At 42.5% G+C, this 24,311-nt stretch overlaps 1 long non-coding RNA gene across 1 annotated transcript; it reads left to right on the forward strand.

The window, feature by feature from the left end:
* Nucleotides 1-447: 447 nt before the first annotated feature.
* Nucleotides 448-6,974, forward strand: LOC130283498 (uncharacterized). Its single transcript, XR_008846718.1, has 4 exons — nucleotides 448-584; nucleotides 3,312-3,416; nucleotides 5,534-5,651; nucleotides 6,226-6,974. It is a non-coding gene; the product is annotated as an uncharacterized LOC130283498 (long non-coding RNA).
* The last annotated feature ends 17,337 nt before the right edge of the window (nucleotides 6,975-24,311 follow it).

The following is a 24,311-nucleotide window of genomic DNA, read 5'->3' on the forward strand; positions in this document are numbered from 1 at the left end:
TAGGAGCACCAAATGTATTAAAAGGTAAAAGAGCTTTGATAAATTTTGTGCAGGTCCACATTTTCTGAAATTTCTGTCTACACATACACCAAAAAGCTACACCATGTCTGAGCTGGTGTAGTTTTAGAGACTTTTCAGTGGCTTTGCGCCTTTTTTTGCCCCTTTTTACAAAAAGGCGCAATGATAAATCCCTTCCATATCTTGTCTATTGCCAAAATCAGTGGATTGCAACTCAAAATCAGTGGATTGACTCAAAATCAGCAGAAATGTGTAAACAAAAAGGGGCAAAAAAGGCGCAAAAAAGGCGTAAAAAGCTCTGCTTGCGCCTTTTTTGCCCCTTTTTTAGACACAAAAAACTGTCTAAAGACAATGATAAATGTGGGCCACTGTGTCTACAGGGATTTAGCACCCCTTATATGGGCGAATCATAAGGCTTATACAGGGGTCTGTTCTAATTGCTGGGCTTTGTGCTGACTGATGTGACTGCCAAAGTATCTACTATCATTAACATTAATGTCTCCTTTGCAGGTCTCAAAGCAAGGCAGAGATTAATCAATCAACTTATCATCAATTTACAATGAAATGTAAGACATTTCATTTAAAATAACTGTCCCACATAGAAGACTTATCAATGAACGGCAGTCTTTGAATTTGAACTCCGTATTGTTGAATGGACTAGGCAGTAGCTGAGTGACAGACAACAGAGAATTGTAGTCAATGGAGTATATTGACACAGTCCTGACCTCAGTATCTGAGGAAAGGGATTTAGGGCTATTATTTCAGAAGACTTAAAGGTAGGAAGACAATGTAATAGAGCAGCAGGAAATGCTAGCAGAATGCTTGGGTGTATAGGGAGAGGTATAAGCAGTAGAAAGAGGGAAGTGCTCATGGCGCTGTACAGAGCACTGGTGAGACCTCACTTTGAGTATTGTGCTCAGTACTGGAGTCTGTATTTCCAGAAGGATATACATACTTTGAAGAGAGTTCAGGGAAGAGCTACTGAACTAGTACATTAGTTGCACGATAAAACTTAGCAGGAAAGGTTAAAGGTACTTGACATGTATAGCTTGGAAGAAAGATGAGACAGAGGGAATATGATAGAAACTTTTAAATACATAAAGAGAATCAACACGATCAAGGTGGAAAATATATTTAAAAGAAGAAAAACTAACAGAAAAACTATTTATTTTTAAATTACAGGGACAGTTTAAAAGCAATAATAGGAAGTATTCCTTTACTGAGAGAGAAGCGGATGCATGGAATAGCCTTCCTGCAGAAGTGGTAGCTGCAAATACAGTGAATGAAATTAAGCATGCATGGAATAGGCATAAGGCTGTCCTTCATATAAGATAGGTTCAGGGACTATTTGAGTATTCAGAATGTTGGGCAGACTAGTGGGCCAAATACTTCTTACATGCAGACACATTCTATGTTTCTATATTATTATAGTTATTATGAATATTTTTTTAATCAAATGTAATGTCCGTTTATTTGTTTTTGTATTTTTCTGTTTAGGTGTGTATTCACACACTAGTTTGTTCAGAGCAGTTTGCTATTTTACCTGGATAGGGAATAGTTAATGCTCTGAACGAATGAGAACTTGGGTGGAGTTATTTAGCCAGAGTTCTCCTGCATTCTGGTGCTGGTTATTGAGTGCAATACTACTATGTCTGTTTGTGCTATATTCTGACTATGTCTGCTTGAGCATTTACCTTGTATTTATCTTGTCATTTTATCTGAGTTTTTAGCCATGGTTATATAGCATGCTCCTTGTATTTTAGTTTGTGTTACATTAGTCGGTTTTAGGATTATGTTTGTTCGTTCTGCTCTGTCTGTGTTCACCCTGTGTCTGAGTCTTGCTTGTACCCTGTGCTCTGTTTGTTATTTTCCTGTTTGGTATCCTGGAGTCTATTCAGACTCATCCTGTTCTAGTCTAGTGTTTCATGTATTATATATGTTTCCTTCTGCGTCAGCATCTTGTCCACACAGTGGAGTGTGTCTGCTGGCCAGTAGCCTATTTGGCTTTATTATTAATGGCTACTCCTATAGTGGAGTGGGGAGTCCAGTTTGTATGTTCTGTGTCCCAGTGTGAACAGTGTCCTATATTTACATCCTGTTTGGTTGATCTGATATCCGGTTTATGAACTGTTTGTTAATTCACTATATTCTGCTCTGTTTGTGAGTTTATATTCTGCCCTGTTAGTATTTGTATTCTGTCTGGTATATCTGGTTGTCTAGTAGTTCTCTGTTTCTGTTCTGGTCTGTGACCGACTATGTATTATGTGTTTTTACGCCACTGCACTTCAGCGCAGGAAGGGACCGGCGCCCAGTTGTCAATCTACCGTTTAGGGTGGATGGGCAAGTAGGCATGGAGAGATGTGTTATGGTCACGGCAGGTGATAGATCCTCTGGGCCTGTGTGGATGATGACGTGAGCCATGCCAGGGAGCGGAGTCTAAGGTGCCACTGGTTTTCACCAGAGCCCGCCGCAAAGCGAGATGGTCTTGCTGCGGCAAGCGGCACCCAGGTCGCTACCCCTGGCATTACTCGTCCACACAGGTAGCTGGGATGTGGTGTGGCACAGAAGAAGACTGGTAGGACGTGGCAAGATGGCAGTAGGTCAGGGCAGGAACACGGGTGCAGGGTAGGAAGAAAGCAAGGAACAGGTACACAGTAACAGAGACGCAGAACTTTCACTATGGCAATAGACAACCAAAGATCTGTCCGGGAACCAAGGGAGGAGCTGATATTTAAGGACCAGGGTGCAGGTGTAGACACTTGACTAAATGAGCACTGGCCCTTTAAGAGTGAGAGCCCTAGGAGGCGGGAGCACGCACACTGGGACTGTGAGGACAGGGAGGTGAGTGACAGGGAGGTGAGTGACGAATCCCAGCCCCTCCGGCAGCGGGGACATGACAGAGTGCTCACAGACAGCGTGTCTGGCCGGAGCGCGGATGTTACAAGATGTTTTAGGGTCAGTTTAGAGCTCCCTCTCCCTGTCCCCCCAGTCGGTCCCTGACATAATAAACTCTATAACCAGCACCAGAATGCAGGAGAACTCTATTGCTCTATATTGCTAAATATCTCCACCCAAGTTCTCATTCATTCATTCAGAGCATTAACTATTCCCTAACCAGGTAAAATAGCAAACTGCTCTGAACAAACTAGTGTGTGAACAATACAAAAACAAATAAACGGACATTACATCATATTTGAATGTATAACGCCGGTGATTGGTATCTGCCAGCGTACTGTGTGTCCTAGCACTCACTGGTGCCTAACCACTTTCTCTGCTTTGTGTCTTTACTGTAGGCCTCGGCTTTCTTCTCTGGACTTACTCCTGCTGCATTTACAACTGCTGCAGTTCCTACTCTGCCCTCTAGGGACCATGTGAAAGCACTGGCTGTAATTTAATGGGTCAGTGGGCGCTTCTCTGGAGTTTCTTTCACCAATTCTTGTCAGACACCACATATATAAAGTTGCTTCACCAATCTCCTGTTGCCTGAGTAATTTTGTAGTTTACCAATAGCAAAGGTGTCTGAATTCTGTCCCTCTGAGCCATGTTCTTGACCTGTGCCTGTTTTCCCGACATTGCTGATGCTGTACCCTTTGGTACCTTGCTAATTTCCCAGTGTATGATCCAAACTCTCAACCACCCCTGTGCTCTCATCAAACCTGCACCACCTGGCTACATCTGAGCTTCTCAGCTCTCAGTGCTATAGACTTAACACTGCTTTAACACCAATTAATCTTTGTTTAACAGCTCACACTTTATGCCTGTATCCCTGGTACTTAGCACTGGTTTGTGCTTGCCAGTTACCACCTAACTGGGATCACTCCTGCAATAGTGACCTGGTATCTCTCCTGCAGGAGAATTCCAGATTCCACATGCTGGAGTGAGATCAGTGGCATAACTATAGAGGTTGCAATGGCAACTGGGCCTCATAGCCATGCAGCCTGTAGGGCCCCCCTGCCAATACACTATACTATATGCTGAAGCAGCTCATCCTGTCCCATCTCTGCCAGCATGTTTTACATTGTACTGTCTGTATTGCGGGTGTGGGACCTTTAAAAATGAGGGCCGGAATGGCCTGGAGCTGCTGGAAGTAGACCAGCCCAGTGTAGGCATGCATGTCTGCTTCAGGCCCCTGACATGCCCCTGCCTCTGACCGAGCAACATGCCGCAGTTGGTGGTGAGCAGCAGCCTCCACTGCGTCACACTGCTGCACTGATCTTTGGGCACGTGAGTGGAGATCTGGTAGTGGCTAGAGGGCAAGGAGACTGGAAATTTGTATTGAGGGGGCCGAGGGGGGGGGGGGGGAATTTGTATTGAGGAGACAGGGGGCCTGGGGGTGATTGGTATTGAGAAGACCGAGGGAGGGGATTGGAATTGAGGAGATTGAGGATGGTGGTGGGGGCTGAGGGGCTCGTTTAAGGTGATAAGGAGACAGAGCATGGGGGATTTGTATATGATAGATGTGTATATGACTGATGTATATATGATAGATGTGTGTTTATATGTATGATAGATATGTATATGTATGATAAATGTATGTATGATTGATGTGTGTAGGTGTGATAGATGTATGTATGATTGATGTGTATATATGTATGTATGATAGATGTGTGTATGATTGATGTGTGTATGAATAGGATATATGTATGTATGATTCATGTGAATATGTGTGTATGAAAGATGTATGATAGATTTGTGCATGCATGTATGATTGATTTGTATATGTACATGTGATGTGTATGTATGATAGATGTATGTGTGATTGATGTGAATATGTATGATGTAAATATGTATGATATATGTGTTTATGTATGATTGATGTGCATATGTATAATAAATGTGTGTATGTATAATAGATGCATGTATAATAAATGTGTGTATGTATGATGCATGCACACATCTATCATTCATACACACATCGCTCATACATACATACATTGATCAAATATACACACAAATATACATACACACATAATATACACATCTATCATACATACATACATCTATCATAATTACACACACATCTAGCATACCTACACACAGCTATCATACATTCACCAGTCATATACACATCTATCATAGATACACACATCTAGCATACATATGCCAGCCATACACACATCTATTATACATACACCAGTCATATACACATCTATCATACATACACACATCTAGCATACATACATCAGTCATACACACATCTATCATACATACACCAGTCATCCCGGGAGGAAGACTTATGGGTCGGGAGAAGGAGGACAGAGGGATCTGGAGGAGGATATAGGGTTCTAGGGGAGGACAGTGCAGGGGTGCAATCCAGCCGAAGAAGAAACATTGTGTGACAATATTATTATGGGCACAGTGTGTGGTAGTATTATATTCAGGGGGCACAGTGTCTGGCAGTGTTATATTTAGGGGGCACAGTGGGTGGTGGTATTATATTCAGCGGTGTGTGGCAGTATTATATTCAGTGGGCAGAGTATTTGGAATGTTTATAATGGTTATTGTCGTCATATAGAGGATGAGGATCTGCTTACAAAGTGATGAACCTATGATGTCAGAGTGTCAGACCCTACAAAGAAGATGTAGCTTGAAGAAGACCTGGTGCCTGGACCAACAGAGAAGACGTCACTCAGGTCACTGATATTATTGTGTATTCTTCTGACTGTCTCATCACTTCTGTAGTAACTAGTTCTGCAGTGATGATGGATGACAATGTACTCCAATCTGTGGATCTCCATCTATTACAAAGCTACAACTCCCATACTGCCTGAGACTCTCCAAACATGATGGGAGTTATAGCTGTGCAACAGCCAGTCAGACCCTCACAAAAAAAAAAAACAACAACAACAGGCTGCTTAATTTTTTGTCCTAGGCTGACCCAGTCAATTTTTTGCACTGATACCCTGTGGTTTTGTAGCTATGCTCCTGAGTGAGATCCCAGGTTAAAACCAGGGGAATACTTAGATTACGCTCCCAAGTTTGACCCAGATTCAAAGCAGTAGGTGGCAGAGCAGGTTTACACCCATTAAGGTAATACCGGATGTCCTCTTAGCAATCAAAATATTGACTTAATATTTGCAACTTTAAACCAGATAGCTTACTGGATTATTATGTTTATTCATTATTTTAATAATGTTCAGTGTCTGTCGGAAGCATGTCTGGTTATTTGTTTACTAATAAAATATTATTGTGATGTTCTTGTTTTAGCCTTGAGTATAGCCTCTGCCTTAGGCTGAATGAGAGAATAAAGGAGACTGATCTTCTATTTTTGTGATATGTTTGAAGCCCCTCTGGTGGCGAAATGTTTTAACAGCACAGGATGGCTTCTTACACACTGGGGAATGAAAGGCATTTTAATACGATCCACATGGATGAAAACCTACTGGAAATATATGCAAGCTGTTTGGACAATTCTCTGTGATTACCCCCCTGCCTTTTAAAAGAAGCTTCTGTCTAGCACGGTGCCAGAGGAGTAGGAATCATGGTCTGCAATGAATGAGTAATGATTTACTAAGAACTCTTTGTATTAAAGTCGAGTTTAAAATGATGTCCCAACCCTATCTTATCCTCCCAAATGAGATAGCGTCTTTGGCTATTCTATAATTGCATCCAGGCAGTAGTGAAGTACGGTCCCTATAATTCAGAGGGGAGGATAAATATTTTATGTAAAAAGTGGGATGTCTTAATAAATAAATGAATAAACTAGAGACCATGTGGTTTCAATAAAGCAGAAGAATTCTCATGTCTCTACCTCCTCAGCGAGGGATATCAAGGACAAGCCAAAATTATCTTTCACTCTGTGTTTTCCCTTGTAAGATCCTCCAACACCAGACTTACACTAGGGATGGGGGATCATAAATATATACTGAAGAGTTTTTACAGAGCAGCAATGCATATGTTATATTAAATGATTGTTCCCTATGAAACTTTGCAAATTATTTAAAACTGAAAATAAACAAAGGATTAAAAATAAACAACTTTTTCATTAGCTGATGACTGGGCAAGTACATGTTCTTCCGACTGTTCATTTCCAATCATTGCCCATTGTTAACATCTCAGCGATCAGTTGTTTGTCAGCAACGTATCTCTCTGTGTATACAGTAAGGGTGGGTTCACACCACGTTTTGATGATACAGTCACCAGATCTGGTTGGGGGGAGTGAAAACCAGGAGCTCCCACATCCCAGCCAGACCCAGCCCCGATCTCATTCATTTGAATGAGCCAACCAGAATCAGATAGTGACTCCGGTCGGCTCATGTTTGTTCCACATCCGGTTTTCCGACAGGACCTATATCTTGGTTTTAGGTCCGGTCACAAAACTGGATACGGGGCAAATGAATGAGATTGGGGCCGGGTCTGGCTGGGATGGGGCCGGGTCTGGCCCGGTTTTCACTCCCCCCAACCGGATCCGGTGACTGTATCATCAAAACGTAGTGTGAACCCACCCTAAGGCTATGTTCACATGGTGGAACGTTTGTGTGGAATTTTGCATTGAGGTTCCACTGCAGTCCCATTGATTTCAATGGGATTCTGCTACACTGTGCACTCGGATGTTTCTTCCATCAAAATCTCGATTTCCGGCATCCGCAGAAAAAATAGACTTGTCTATTCCTGCTGCGGATTTCACTCGGAAATGTATTGCCGTCTATGAGAGTATTTTCTGGGGAGACATTCCACATGGAATTGTCCTTCTGAACATGGCCTAAATGTGCAGTTGACAAGCGGTGTCCTCATTCAGGCTGATTGACAGTCAGCATGTGTGGATGGGGTAAGCTGGATTCTTATGCTATGTTCACACAGCGGAAAACACAGGTGGACATTTTGCACATTTGCATGTTCCAGGCGGCGCTTGAACAGCTCGGAAATATGCAGTTTCCATAGGTGGCAGTGCATTTTCAAGCGGAAACTGCAGAAATATAACCACGTGCACTTCACAGCATACTCCCTTTGAAATAAATGAAATTCTGCTGCAGCGGAATATTTCTGTGGAATTCCACTCAGGAATTCCGCCATATGAAAATTGCTTTAGGGTTCATGCAAACTACAGATTTGCTATATTCAATAGGCAGCACAGATATCTATCTATTGCATATTGCACTTTTAAGAAATGTGTGTTCCCTTAGATTTCTCAACACAGTGTAAAAGGGAATGTTAGCAGGATAGAATAGTTCTGTTTAATATATGCTTTACTGTTTCTTGTCAGTACAAAACACAATTTTTGCCTTGAGGAGGTCCTGAATACCTTTCCTAAAAAAAAATGCCTGCTCTTAAAATATTTGGAGCCATTATAAAACACAATCCCATTGACAAAGCAGTGTCTCTTTTTGGAGGTCAGGGCCGGCTATCCCTATAGGCAAAATAGGCAGCTGCCTAGAGCCCCTCTTGGGGGTGGGGGCGCTGCTCTGCTTGCTGCAAGAAACTTAGCCAGCTAGCATATGAACCACCATACTCCAGCACCACTTCCCCTGTTAGGGTGTATTCACACCACATTTTTGCAATACAGTTCCCGTATCAGGTTTTTGATGAAAAATGGATTCCTCTAAACCGTACTAAACTGTATCAAAACGTGTGTTGTGCAAATTTTAACCCTTATATTGTTAAAAACCATAAACGGTTTGTAAAATTATGTCCAGTTGCCTCCATTTGTTTTAAGAAAAAAATGTATATGCTTTTAACTTTTCACTCCATTATGAATAAAGTTTCACTGGTTTGTGGACTTGTTTGAAGGACTTATACGGAATTACATACAGGAATACATAGGGGATAATTGTATTATAAGTGATAGCCAGCATGGGTTTACTAAGGATAGAAGTTGTCAAACCAATCTAATTAGCTTTTATGAAGATGCAAGTAGAAGCCTTGACAGAGGAATGGCTGTGGATATAGTGTTTCTGGATTTTGCTAAAGCGTTTGATACTGTCCCTCATAGTTGTCTGACAGGTAAGTTAAGGTCTTTGGGCTTGGAAACTTTAGTTTGTAACTGGATTGAACACTGGCTCATGGATCGTACCCAGAGAGCGGTGGTCAATAATTTGTACTCAGATTGGTCCACGGTTATTAGTGGTGTACCCCAAGGTTCTGTACTGGGCCCGCTGTTGTTTAATTTATTTATCAGTTGATATAGAGGATGGTATTAACAGCTCTGTTTCTATCTTTGCAGATGACACCAAGCTTTGTAGCACAGTACAGTCTATAGAGGAGGTGTATAGGTAACAAGATGACTTGGATAGACTAAGTGTCTGGGCATCCACTTGGCAAATGAGGTTCAATGTGGATAAATGTAAAGTTATGTATCTGGGTACTAATAACCTGCATGCATCGTATGTCTTAGGGGGGATTAAACTGGCAGAGTCACTGGTAGAGAAGGTTCTGGGTGTACTTGTAGATCAAAGACTTCAGAATAGCATGCAATGTCAGGCTGCTGCTTCCAAAGCCAGCAGGATATTGTCATGTATCAAAAGAGGTATGGACTCAAGGGACAGGGACATAATACTCCCCCTTTATAAAGCATTGGTACGGCCTCACCTGGAATATGCTGTTCAGTTTTGGTCGCCTGTCCATAAAAGGGACACTGCGGAGCTGGAAAGGGTGCAGAGACGTGCGACTAAACTAATATGGGGCATGGAACATTTTAGTTACGAGGAACGATTAAAGGAGTTACAATTGTTTAGTCTTGAGAAGAGACGTTTAAGGGGGGATGTGATAAACGTATATAAGTATATAAATGTCCCATACAAAAAATATGGAGAAAGACTGTTCTCCGTCTGGAGAAGAAAAGGTTTAGTCTAAAGGGGCGACACGCCTTCTTTACCATAAGAACTGTGAATTTATGGAACAGTCTACTTCAGGAACTGTTCACAGCAGGAACAATTAATAGCTTTATAACAGGGTTAGATACATTCCTGGAGCAAAATAACATTAATGCTTATGCAGAATTATAAAACAACATCCCTTCCCCTTATCCGCTTACACCCTTCCCCTTAATTCCCTGGTTGAACTTGATGGACGTATGTCTTTTTTCAACCATACTAACTATGTAACTATGATTAACATTCCAAGAAAAAGACTGCAAAGTCAAAAACCGTATGGTGCAAACCGGATGGAACCGTATGCACATATTGTTCTTTACGGTTCCCCTTAACTCCCATGTTGAAAAAAAAAAAAAAAACGTATACAGTTTAACCCCTTAAGGACACATGACGTTCTCATACGTCTCCATTTCCGAGTCCTTAAGGACACATGACGTATGAGAACGTCATGTGTTTTACCGGCCCCCCGCAACCATCTGGAGCGGAGCCGGTCCCCGATGCCTGCTGAAATCGTTCAGCAGGCATCGGGGCATATCGCCCAGGGGGGTCATTATGACCCCCCATGTCGGCGATGGCCGCAGATCGCTGGACAATTCAGTCCAGCGATCTGCGGCGGATTCCGGGTCAATCGGGTCTCCAGTGACCCGGTGACCCGGAATTATTGGCTGATCGGGGCCGTCAGAGACGGCCCCGATCAGCCAGAGCCAGCAGGGGTGAGGTGGCACTGGTGCTACCTCACGATCGCCCTGATTCGTCGGCCGGATTACCGGCCGACCAATCAGGGCGCCTGCTGCGGGTGTCACTCCCGCAACCCGCTCCGCCCCTCTTCCGGAGGACGTGAGCGGGTGCGGGACGTGCACCCCGGGTGCTGGGGACCCCGATCCCCGGCGCCCCTGTTGGGATCGGGGCCCCAGGAGCAGCGGCGGCGGCGGAGACGACGAGGGACTGACCTGTGCGGCGAGGATCGTTGGAGGTGAGTGACAGCCTCCTGCTGTTGCTTAGCAACAGCTCCCAGCATGCAAAAAGGGCATGCTGGGAGCTGTAGTTATGCAACAGCAGGAGGCAGACCACCACAACTCCCAGCATGCCCTTATGGGCATGCTGGGACTTGTAGTTTTGCAACAGCTGGAGGCACATTCTTTCTATGGAAAAGTGTACCTTCAGCTGTTGTGTAACTACAACTCCCAGCTTGCACAATCAGCTAAAGTGCATGCTGGGAGTTGTAGTGGTGCATCTGGTGGTTGCATAACTACAACTCCCAGCATGCCCGTTGGCTGTCGGTGACTGCTGAGAGTTGTAGTTTTGCAACAGCTGAAGGCACACTGAGTTAAGTAGTAAACCAGTGTGTCTCCAGCTGTTGCATAACTACAATCCCCGGCATCCCCAGCCAAAGTAGTATGCCTCCAGCTGTTGCATAACTACAACACCCAGCATGCCCTTCCGCTGTCCGTACATGCTGGGGGTTGTAGCTTTTGCAACAGCTGAAGGCACACTGGTTGCAAAACACTGAGTTTGTTACCAAACTCGGTGTTTCACAACCAGTGTGCCTCCAGCTGTTGCAAAACTACAACTCCCAGCATGCACTGATAGACCGTACATGCTGGGAGTTGTAGTTTTGCAACAGCTGGATGTTCCCCCCCAATGTGAACGTACAGGGTACACTCACATGGGCGGAGGATTACAGTTAGTATCCGGCTGCAAGTTTGAGGTGCGGCAAAATTTCTGCCGCAGCTCAAACTGCCAGCGAGAAACTACTGTGAACCCCCCGCCCGTGTGACTGTACCCTAAAAACACTACACTACACTAACACACAATAAAATAAAAAGTAAAAAACACTACATATACACATACCCCTACACAGCCCCCCTCCCCTCCCCAATAAAAATGAAAAACGTCTGGTACGCCACTGTTTCCAAAACGGAGCCTCCAGCGGTTGCAAAACTACAACTCCCAGCATGCACTGATAGACCGTACATGCTGGGAGTTGTAGTTTTGCAACAGCTGGATGTCCCCCCCCCCAATGTGAACGTACAGGGTACACTCACATGGGCGGAGGATTACAGTAAGCATCCGGCTGCAAGTTTGAGCTGCGTCAAATTTTCTGCCGTAGCTCAAACTGCCAGCGAGAAACTACTGTGAACCCCCGCCCGTGCGACTGCACCCTAAAAACACTACACTACACTAACACAAAATAAAATAAAAAGTAAAAAACACTACATATACACATACCCCTATACAACCCCCCTCCCCAATAAAAATGAAAAACGTCTGGTACGCAACTGTTTCCAAAACGGAGCCTCCAGCTGTTGCAAAACAACTACTCCCAGTATTGCCAGATAGCCGTTCACTGTCCAGGCATGCTGGGAGTTTTACAACAGCTGGAGGCACCCTGTTTGGGAATCACTGGCGTAGAATACCCCTATGTCCACCCCTATGCAAGTCCCTAATTTAGGCCTCAAATGCGCATGGCGCTCTCACTTTGGAGCCCTGTCGTATTTCAAGGCAACAGTTTAGGGCCACATATGGGGTATTACCCTTTTAAAAAATGTAAAATTTTTGGGAAAACAAGCATTTTAGGTAAAAAAAATATATATTTTTTTACATATGCAAAAGTCGTGAAACACCTGTAGGGTATTAAGGTTCAAATTACCCCTTGTTACGTTCCCCGAGGGGTCTAGTTTCCAAAATGGTATGCCATGTGTTTTTTTTTTGCTGTCCTGGCACCATAGGGGCTTCCTAAATGCGGCATGCCCCCAGAGCAAAATTCGCTTTCAAAAAGCCAAATGTGACTCCTTCTCTTCTGAGACCTGTAGTGCGCCAGCAGAGCACTTTTCACACCCATATGGGGTGTTTTCTGAATCAGGAGAAATTGGGCTTCAAATTTTGGGGGGTATTTTCTGCTATTACCCTTTTTAAAATTGTAAAAATTTTGGGAAACCAAGCATTTTAGGTAAAAAAAATATATATTTTTTTACATATGCAAAAGTCGTGAAACACCTGTAGGGTATTAAGGTTCACATTACCCCTTGTTACGTTCCCCGAGGGCTCTAGTTTCCAAAATGGTATGCCATGTGTTTTTTTTTTGCTGTTCTGGCACCATAGGGGCTTCCTAAATGCGGCATGCCCCCAGAGCAAAATTTGCTTTCAAAAAGCCAAATGTTACTCCTTCTCTTCTGAGACCTGTAGTGCGCCAGCAGAGCACTTTTCACCCCCATATGGGGTGTTTTCTGAATCGGGAGAAATTGGGCTTCAAATTTTGGGGGGTATTTTCCGCTATTACCCTTTTTAAAAATGTAAACATTTTGGGAAAACAAGCATTTTAGGTAAAAAATAATTTTTTTTTTTTACATATGTAAAAGTCGTGAAACACCTGTAGGGCATTAAGGTTCACGTTACCCCTTGTTACGTTCCCCGAGGGGACTAGTTTCCAAAATGGTATGCCATGTGTTTTTTTTTTGCTGTTCTGGCACCATAGGGGCTTCCTAAATGCGGCATGCCCCCAGAGCAAAATTTGCTTTCAAAAAGCCAAATGTGACTCCTTCTCTTCTGAGACCTGTAGTGCACCAGCAGAGCACTTTTCACCCCCATGCGAGGTGTTTTCTGTATCGGGAGAAATTGGGCTTCAAATTTTGGGGGGTATTTTCTGCTTTTACCCTTTTTAAAAATGTAAAATATTTGGGAAACCAAGCATTTTAGGTAAAAAAAATATATATTTTTTTTACATATGCAAAAGTCGTGAATCACCTGTGGGGTATTAAGGTTCACTTTACCCCTTGTTACGTTCCCTGAGGGGTCTAGTTTCCAAAATGGTATGCCATGTGTTTTTTTTTTTGCTGTCCTGGCACCATAGGGGCTTCCTAAATGCGGCATGCCCCCCAAAAACCATTTGTCGCTCCTTCCCTTCTGAGCCCTCTACTGCGCCCGCCGAACAATTAACATAGACATATGAGGTATGTGCTTACTCGAGAAAAATTGGGTTTCAAATACAAGTAAAAATTTTCTCCTTTTTATCCCTTGCAAAAATTCAAAAATTGGGTCTACAAGAACATGCGAGTGTAAAAAATGAAGATTTTGAATTTTCTCCTTCACTTTGCTGCTATTCCTGTGAAACACCTAAAGGGTTAATACACTTACTGAATGTTTTTTTGAATACTTTAGGGGGTGTAGTTTTTATAATGGGGTCTTTTATGGGGTATTTCTAATATGAAGACCCTTCAAATCCACTTCAAAACTGAACTGGTCCCTGAAAAATTGTGAGTTTGAAAATTTTGTGAAAAATTTCAAAATTGCTACTGAACTTTGAAGCCCTCTGGTGTCTTCCAAAAGTAAAAACTCATAAATTTTATGATGCAAACATAAAGTAGACATATTGTATATGTGAACCCAAAAAAAATATATTTTGAATATCCATTTTCCTTACAAGCAGAGAGCTTCAAAGTTAGAAAAATGCAAAATTTTCATTTTTTTCATCAAATTTTGGGATTTTTCACCAAGAAAGGATGCAAGTTACCATAAAATTTTACCACTAAGTTAAAGTAGAATATGTCACGAAAAAACAATCTCGGAATCAGAATGATAACTAAAAGTATTCCAGAGTTATTAATGTTTAAAGTGACAGTGGTCAGAATTGCAAAAAACGCTCCGGTCCTTAAGGTATAAAATGGCCTGGTCCTTAAGGGGTTAAATACAATTTTTCACCTGGACCAAAAACCGTGGTAGGCTATGGTTTTAGGTACGGGAAAAAAACGGACAAAACTGTATAGGATGCAAAACGGATGCAAAACGGATGCATCATTTGGCATTTGGCTTCCAATGGAGAGTCAATGCATACAGTTTTCAATATGGTTCCATACGGTTTTCATACTGAAAACACATACGGGAACTGTATTGCAAAAACGTGGTGTGAATGCACCCTTACAGTGTGTCACCCCAGTTGTAAGAAGATTACATGAGGAGGGGGTTTGTTAAAGTGTGTAACCCCAGTAGTAGGCTGATTACATAAGGGGGAGGTTTGTTACATCTTGATAAAGGTGGGGTGTGTCAAAGGGTGGAGATAATGGCCGGGGACAAGGGGGCTGCAAAATCAGTTTTCGCCTAGGGTGGCAAAAATCCTTGCACCAGCCTTGTTGGAGTTTAGCTGGTTATATAAAGGGGCTATACAGCGGTGTGTGTGTAGTTGGGGGGTTGGGGGGGGGGGGGGGGGTTGTTCCTAACTATGTCCATTGGGTAGGATATTATAATATAAACATTTAGTTACCTCCAGTGCTCCTGCTGTGCTTTTGGTGTCCTGCTCTGGTCCCCTGATGTGATTGTCTTTTAAATCACCCAGACACAATGTGCTTAATACTGGCACTCAGCAAATTGTTGGTCGCATTGATGTCCCACCTTGGCCAGGGATTCGCTGAGCTGCAGTATGATACATTGGACTGATTGCTTCCCCTGCCTGACAGTCACGCTGCAGCTCAGAAAGATGATCGCATTGGGGGACCAAAGCAGGACATCGGAGGCATCTCGGGAGTGCTGGAGGTAAGTAACGGTTTATTATTTTATATCCCGCACAATGAGCGTAGTAAGCAACCCCCTCTCCCACTGTATAATCCCCTTAAGGGTCTATTCACATGTACAGTGTCCTGCACATATTTGATGTGCAGGATTTAAAGCTGCAGATTTGAAGCTGTTGTTAGACAATTAGTTAACATCGAACTCTGCAACATAAAATCTGAAGCTTTAAATCCTGCGCATCTGTCACGATTCGGCTAGCTGGTATGGATCCTCTGTGTCAGCGAGGGATTGGCGTGGACCGTGCCGGTGGACCGGTTCTAAGATGCTACTGGTGTTCACCAGAGCCTGCCGCAAAGCGGGATGGTCTTGCTGCGGTGGTAGCAACCAGGTCGTATCCACTAGCAACGGCTCAACCTCGCTGACTGCTGAGAAGGCGTGGGACAGAAGGACTAGGCAGAGGCAAGGTCAGACGTAGCAGAAGGTCGGGGCAGGCGGCAAGGTTCGTAATCAATATGGATAGCAGGAGATCTGGAAACACAGGCTTTGGACAACACTAAACGCTTTCACTGGCACAAGGCAACAAGATTCGGCAAGGTAGTGCAGGGGAAGTGAGGTATTATAGCCAGGGAGCAGGTGGAAGCTAATCAGGCTAATTGGGCCAGGCACCAATCATTGGTGCACTGGCCCTTTAAGTCTCAGAGAGCTGGCGCGCGCGCCCTAGAGAGCGGAGCCGCCGCTCGCCAGCACATGACAGCCGGTGACCGGGACGGGTAAGTGACTTGGGATGCGATTCGCGAGCGGGCGCGTCCCGCTATGCGAATCGCATCCCCGCCGGCAATGTCAGTGCAGCGCTCCCGGTCAGCGGGTCTGACGGGGCGCTGCAGGGAGAGAGACGCCGTGCGCACCGGGGAGGAGCAGGGACCCGGAGCACTCGGCGTAACAGCATCAAACATGTGCAGGATACTGTACATGTGAATACTGTACACCCTAGCAAAATCAGCTTTCGCCTCGGGTGGCAAAAATCCTTAACTACGATGCTAACATGTGCAGGATACTGTACATGTGAATACTGTACACCCTAAAACAGAGCCTTTTAAGTTAAATGGTCTTTTTTGCTCTGTTTTGCATATTCTGCCTATGGACAGGAATTGTGATGCGGAAAGACCTGTGTACATTAGTCTGTTATGGTAGACTTTGTTCTCTTCCCTTGTCCCTCTGCTCAGTGAAAACATATCTAGCTATGAGCAGACACATTGCGACGTGCGAGTCACCGTGCTCATGCCTAGTGTACTCACACATATAACGGCCGCTCCGCCTGCTCCCTGAGCTAGGCCAAAAGCAGTTGTGATGTGTGCGAGTATATCACAGCATATCTGCTTGTAGAGGCAATCCGCTCAGCAGGCACAGATGGAGGAGGGTCCATTGTCGGCAGATTCGCAGTATAAAGTACGCTGTGGATCCATTTGTCTGAACGTACCCTAAGGCTAGGTTTCCACACAGGTTTCTTTCTGGCGTGTTTTGGAAAACTGCTACTGCAGTTTTTGAGCCAATGTCAGGAGTAGATCCAGCAGGAAGGAGAAGTATACACCCTGTTACAAATTATTATGCAAATTCTATTTAAATGTCACAAAGATTAAATATTTTGTTTTTCAGTTTAACTCATGGATGGCATTGTGTCTCCGGACTCTTTTGATAACTGAAAACAATCTCGGACACCTGTGATAATTAGATTGCCAGGTGAGCCCAATTTAAGGAAAAACTACTAAAGGTGGGTGTTCCACATTATTAAGCAGACACCATTTTCAAGCAATATGAGGAAGAAAAAGGATCTCTCTGCTGCCGAAAAGAGGGAAATAGTTCAATAGTTTAATGAAAACATTAGATATTTCATGAAAACTTAAGCATGATCATCGCACCATTAAGAGGTTTGTGGCTGATTCAGAGCACAGACGGGTTCGTGCAGATAAAGGCACATTGAGGAAGATTTCTACCAGAACCATGCATCGGATCAAGAGAACAGATGCTAAAATACCATTGCATAGCAGCAAACAGATATTTGAAGCTGCTGGTGCCTCTGGAGTCCCACAGACATCAAGGTGTAGAGTCCTCCAAAGCCTTGCAGCTGTGCATAAACCTTCTATTCGGCTACCCCTAACCAATGCTCACAAGCAGAAACGGCTGCAGTGAATACATGAAGACTAATTTTCAAACAGTCCTGTTCACTGATAAGTGCCGTGCAACCCTGGATGGTCTAGATCAGGCATAGGCAACCTTCGGCACTGAAGATGTTTTGGACTACATCTCCCATGATGCTTTGGCATCATTTTGGCTGAAAAAGCATCATGGGAGATATAGTCCAAAACATCTGCAGTGCCGAAGGTTGCCTATGCCTTGTCTAGATGGATGGAGTAGTGGAGGGTTGGTGGATGGCCAGCCTGTTTCAACAAGGCTGCGACATCAGCAAGGCAGTGGTGGAGTCATGTTCTGGGCCGGAATCATGGGAAAAGAGCTGGTCGGCTCCTTTAGGGTCCCTGAAGGTGTAAAGATGACCTCTTCAAAGTATGTTGAGTTTCTGACTGACCACTTTCTCATGCTGCAAAGAATACCTCTGCATCAATGGCTGCTATGGGGTTAAAAGGAGAGAAACTCATGGTGTGGTCTCCATCCTCCCCTCACCTTAATCCTATCGAGAACCTTTGGAGCATCCCCAAGCAAAAGATCTATGAGGGTGGGAGGCAGTTAACATCCAAACAGCAGCTCTGGGAGGCTATTCTGACATCTTGCAAACAAATTCAAGCAGAAACTGTCCAAAAACTCCCAAGTTCAATGAATGCAAGACTTGTGAAGCTGCTACCAAATAAGGGGTCCCATGTTAAAATGTAACGTGACCTGTTAAAATGTTTAAAAAGTTAAAATGTTGTTTAAAGTTTGATTGAAATAGCTTTTGATTTCAGTAAATATGCTGCAAACACAACAAATAACAATTTTCAGTTCTTTACAACCTATAAAGTGTTTTGAAACTTGTATAATAATTTGGAACAGTGCATTGTAAGTTTTTTATGTTTAAAAAAATACTGTTATCATTAGGAGGTTTTTCAATAAAAATTGAATTGCACTCTTAATAGTTAATAACATGAAAATGATGCTGACTGTTACCTACATTGATTATTTAGGTAAATGAGAAAAATTTAATTTGCATATAATTTGGAACAGGGTGTATGTCCTTCTTTTATATTTCCATTCCTTTGAAATACACTTCTGTCTTACATTAGGTAACAAAGTATTCTAAATGTAAAATGTTGATGCAAAATAGAAAAAAAGTGTCAGGAAATACAAACCTCACATATTTTCAAAGCAACAAAAGTAAAGTGAACTATGAAAATGTGTCAAGAAAAGAAAAGACATGATTTATATCACTGCAACATAAATTACACAGGTTTTTTATAACATGACCCCCCCCCCCCCCCCGATGTGCATATAGCTGATAAAGACCTGATAACACAGCTGCTAAAATTGAGAACAAACATTTTACTTGATGCCTATTCCATTAGGCATTCTGTATTATTGAACAGATGCTTGTGCTTATCTCCTTATGTAAATGCAATGTCCCGTTACCTGTCAGATACAAAATATATGAAGTTGTCCTGTAGCCGAGGAAAGTTCACCTGCACAACTAGCGTACTACCGCCGCTGGAATTCCCCCCTCCGCGATCTCCGTACAGCACTCCATTCAATGCGGAGCTGCATCTCCAGTCTTGGAAAGCTCTTTGTTTCCGGGACTGGGAACATGATGTAACGCCACGCCCCTTATGACATCACGTCCCCTCCATTCATGTCTTTGGGAGGGGGTGTGGTGTGACATCATGAGGAGGCATGGCGTTACGTCTCGTCCCCAGTCCCGGAAACAAAGAGCTTGCCGAGACTGGAGACGCAGCACCACAGTGGGTGCTGCTTTTTTGGCCTGATAACCCCTTTAAGCAATTTCCAAGTCTTGTTGCAGTTGCAAGTAACATCCACCGAAAACATAGCTGGGTTGTGTGTGCAGTAATCATGGCACCATATGGAACTTGGAGGTTTTCAACCAAAAGGTCATCTTCAGTCCAGGCTAAGAGGTCATTGAACTTCAAGTTTCAGTTGGAAGAAGCCGTGTCTACCAGTCAGATTAAGGGAAAGCTGAACAAGAACCTTTCTGCGTACACTGATCTGTTTAGGGACCTATGGTTGGAGTTAGTGCTGTATGGCTAAACATGTCACAGATGTTTCTTCAGCAACACCCTGCACTTAGGGTACTGTGCTGCCAAACCCAAATACAAGCATCTGCACCACATTAAGCCAACCTGTGTAGACCCTTTACGGTAGAGAAGTAACCCATCTGCAACTGCATTTTTACTAGTAACACTTTCTACAAGTGTGAAAAGCTCACAGAGACTTTCCAGTTAGTTTATTTGCTCTTAAAAGAAAGTGGCCAACTCTTCACTTACCTGCTTAAAAATGTGTAACATATTACTCTGTGGTAAAAAGACTATGTAGTAAGAGAATTTGCATAGAACATTTAGTAAAGATTATGAGGAACATTTATCATCTTTGCTTTGGTAACCAAGTTCTGTAGGCATTATTTTTTTTTTTGCTTTAGTTTTGCTTATATATGACATATTTATCATACTATGACAGGGGGTTGATACATTTGGCTTACATAAGCAAAAACCAATAAATCACTTTTGAATTCCATTTTTTTAGCACACATAAGCAAAAACCAATAAATGACTTCAGAACACCAATTTGCAGCTTTGAAAAAAATGTGCGATATATATGTGTTTATTACATTTTTTACCACTTTTTTTCCCCCTAAATGTACTAACGGGCTCCATCTGATTCTATCCCCGCTACCCTCACTTAATGACGGGGGCACTGATTTACATCCCCCCTTGTCTCCTACCCGCCCGCGCCGCACATCTCCTGCCCGCTACCTGCTACAAGACTACAACTCCTAGCATGCCCTCACTGTAAGGGCATGCTGGGAGTTGTATTCTTGCAACAGGTAGCAGACAGATGGGAGATATGCGGCACGTGCTGGTGGGAGACAAGGTGGGGATGTAAATCAGTGTGATCTGTGATCAGGTAGTCAGAAAAGCAGAAACATAAGCAAGGTTCAAGCTGGTGTAGATTCCTGGAGCTTTTTAATCAGATGCGCCTAGATCAGCAACAGTCACAGTTGATAAATGAGAGTGAAAAGTGAAAAAACGTCTACGTGAGCAAGATGTTAAAATGAGCAGTGGGATGTAAACAAAAAAAAAGCAAATAAGCGGAGTTGCGCCAAAGTTGTGCCAAATATAAGGGAAAATGAGCTCTACAAACTTTGATAAATCTGGGCCTATGTTTTTAAGTGTCCTGATTTCTTATTCCTGCACTCTACATCACCGGGACAACTTATTTAACAAAAGAGTACTTGAGCTCACAGCAGATCATCAAGTAATCAAGACCACCCTCCAAGGCACTACTACTCTTACTTAGCCTGTACTACAACACCAATCCTCCTGTGTGCTATAAATATATGTTTATATTATGATCTTACTTTTAGAAAGTGTGACAAATGTTATTGAAAATGGGGTTATGATCTAATAAACCGAACGTCTCCAACAGAATCATAAATGGGCACTGTCAGATACTAAAAATTTTATATGTTGTACATCTTGGCAAAACATTAACCTTCCTAATATACTTCATAAGAACATTTTATTTCCTTTTTACAGAAATCTTGGCTTACAAAAATCATGGCTTTGTCCAAGCTGAAGCACAGGCATGGACAGACGTGGACAGAAGTGTCAGCAGAGAGCCCTGTGGTCAGACACAAAAGAACAATACCACTTTTTGTACAGATTTTTAAATAGAAGTAATTTACAAATCTGTTTAACTTTCTAGCACCAGTTGACTTAAAAAAAAAGTTTTCCACCGGAGTACAGGTAAATGGTAATGTGAATATATATTTAGTATGCAACAAAGATATATAATAGCACCACTATACTGCTGCAGAATCCTTTCTTTCTGGATTTCTCCCACGTGGACATCAACCCCTTGATAGCTTCAGCTTCGGTAGTGCTCACCACTTAAAACGTATAGCAGTAAGAATCACTCAATGTAGAAAGAAAAAAAGGAGCACATACCAGAATTGTTTAATTTCGTGTTCACATTTATTTCTTTATTGCGGGGTAAAACGGGGGACGTCCACCCTCCCTCCTATCCCTCACTGTTTTACCCCGCAATGAAGAAATAAATGTGAACACGGCATTCAACAATTCTGGAATGTGCTCCTATTCTTCTTTCTAGATTGAGTGAATATATATTTAATTGTTACTATAGATAGAACTAACATTAAACAAGCTTTCAAGCAGCAATACAGATAATCTTTGTAAAATACATCTTAATAAATGCCACATTATATGGAAGGCATATCAAGCTCTCCGTTCCACCCAAACATACACTGTTCAATCGTCATGTTATGCCGGCACCCTGCGGAATGTCAGCATGGATCTTTTCCGTGTGGACATTCCGGACTTGTGAACATAGCCTTAGGGAAAGTAATATCAATGTAAACTAATGAATGAACCCAAATATGGGATACTGTACGTGGGAGCACATCCTTCCTTTTTTAGATCTGTAAGATTAGAACAAAGACATTTGAAGTTCCTGTTCCCCTCTATCTGAGTGCATATATATATATATATATATATATATATATATAATCCAGAAGCTTGTCCACCCTGTAAATTGTGTTTAGTTCACCTTCAGGTCAGATGAATAAGGTTCATAACAAAGGCTCTGTTGCTTGCATTATTTTTTTTCTGTTATGATTCAATTAACTGCAGTTTCCGATATTTCAGTCTTAGCCACAAATTGTCATCTTATTGTGCCAAAAGAAAGAAAACTGTTATGGAAGCTATAATTTAAAAAGGTGCCACCCAAGAGGCGACTGAGCTTGTGTTGTTCAATAGCAACAAATATGCCTGATTAAAAGCCATTCATCTGCTCTATATAATGAGAGTCCCAAAGGAAATTTACTATGCTGTGTCCTGCATCCTAATTAAGGATTGGATTGGTGCTAATGCTGTTTAATTCCCACTGGCTTGTAATGTGAATATGTGAATATTCGAAAAATAGAAAATCTACATTAATGAATTATATATGTTTTTTCATAAAATGATCTATTGCTTACATCTCATCTGTATAATAAAGTTTCATTCATTTTCTTTTTAATTTCTATGTCGCTATTTCTATTACAATCCAGTTTTCGCATTGTCCTCTGAGCACACTCCTTTTGCATAAAGCAGTCAAATGTTATTTTATTTGCAATGCATACATTACGTTTCGTTTGCATTTTTTTTAACAGGTTTGGCACATACACTGGGAAAGCTTCTGGTGTATATTTCAAACATATCTATAGAAACCATTAAACTATAAGGCTATTTTCACACATCAGAATGTCCGCACGGAAAATCTCTGTCCGGACATTCCTCAGACTGTGGGTGGCGGTATAATATGCCGGCGCTAGGACCGCACAGGGATGCGCTGCCTCATAGGCGGCTATGCATTCCATGCGGTGTCCACAGAAAGAATGCCGTGCCGGAAATATCTGGTACGGAAATACCGCCATGTGCACAGCTCAGCAGAATCCTGTTGAATTCAAAGAGACTCTGCTGCAACGGAATTTCCATGCAGATTCCAAGCGGAATTCCACACGGAAATTCCAACCTGTGAACATGGCCTAAAGGACAAAAGAACACTCACTTGGCCAATATGTGTCAGCATGCTTATTTTTTGTTATATGGAATAACATAGTGGACTTTATATGCCAATGCATAGATATATAGTAAAATAAAATGTACCTTCTTACAAGTTCTTTTTACAATATGGACTTATGTCCTTCCATCAGCAGTACATGTCAGGAGGATTTTTTCCAACAAAAAACCAAGGTTGAACAACAAAATAACGGATCTTCTTAAATATAAAGAAAAATCAGATTAAAAGATGGAATTTCATTTGAATTTATGTGGCAATATTTTTTTTTATACTTCCAGTTTATTTATTCATGAAGGATACAGACAGACAGTGCACAATATACAGTTTGTATGCTGTTCATGGACAAGTTAATGTTATGACCACAAAACTGCTATGTCTACTATATATAATACAACTTTAAGGTATGGTCACACAGAGCACATCCGCAGAGTATTTCATGCACCGACAGCAGTCACAAGACTGAGCTCCCTGCAGTGGCTGGGTAGATCTGTGTGTCCGTTTGGGCATCAGGTGTGGAGGGTTGCCTGAACGATCACTGGATTGTTCATGTGGCCCTTTGCTGCAATCAGCTGATGACTGCACATCCATACATGGGAGCATTGTTTGTTCATTGGCTGATTGCTGACCCTATTCCACAGATTGATATTGGTCTGTTCAGCCAATAATCATCCCATGTAATAGGGCCCTAATTTAGACTCTATAACCTGTGTGGCAGGTCCAGTGCATAATATTCTTTCTTGACCCTATTTTCTTTTTTATACAGTTGCCTAATATTAATGTCATAAAGTGCTCGCTTATCACTCCCTTGTAGTGCCCAACTAATATTCTTACCATTCATGTTCCTCTGACCACCTGCTCTCACTCAAAAACTCCTGAGGGCATTCTTACTAATTGTAATCTCCCAGTACAGAACATAGTGCTGTACTACATGTAGGCCCTGTCAGGTTGAGTCCCTCAGTGTCCTGGGGGCTCTCCTACAGTGTTTCCCCTATCATGAAGTTAGTCTTACTATGTCTAGCCAGTACAAGGTTATGTATTATGTGTAGGACCTTTGAAGGACCAATGTAAATGTCTAAAGGACCTTTGGAGTTATCACGTTATGTTTATGTTACCCACAGAGTAACCAGCTTAACACATGACCCACAGCTTGACCTATGGGCTTCTAGTTCAGCCCCCCTATATAAGGAA

Source organism: Hyla sarda, chromosome 1, assembly GCF_029499605.1.
Source record: "Hyla sarda isolate aHylSar1 chromosome 1, aHylSar1.hap1, whole genome shotgun sequence".
Classification (NCBI taxonomy): domain Eukaryota; kingdom Metazoa; phylum Chordata; class Amphibia; order Anura; family Hylidae; genus Hyla; species Hyla sarda.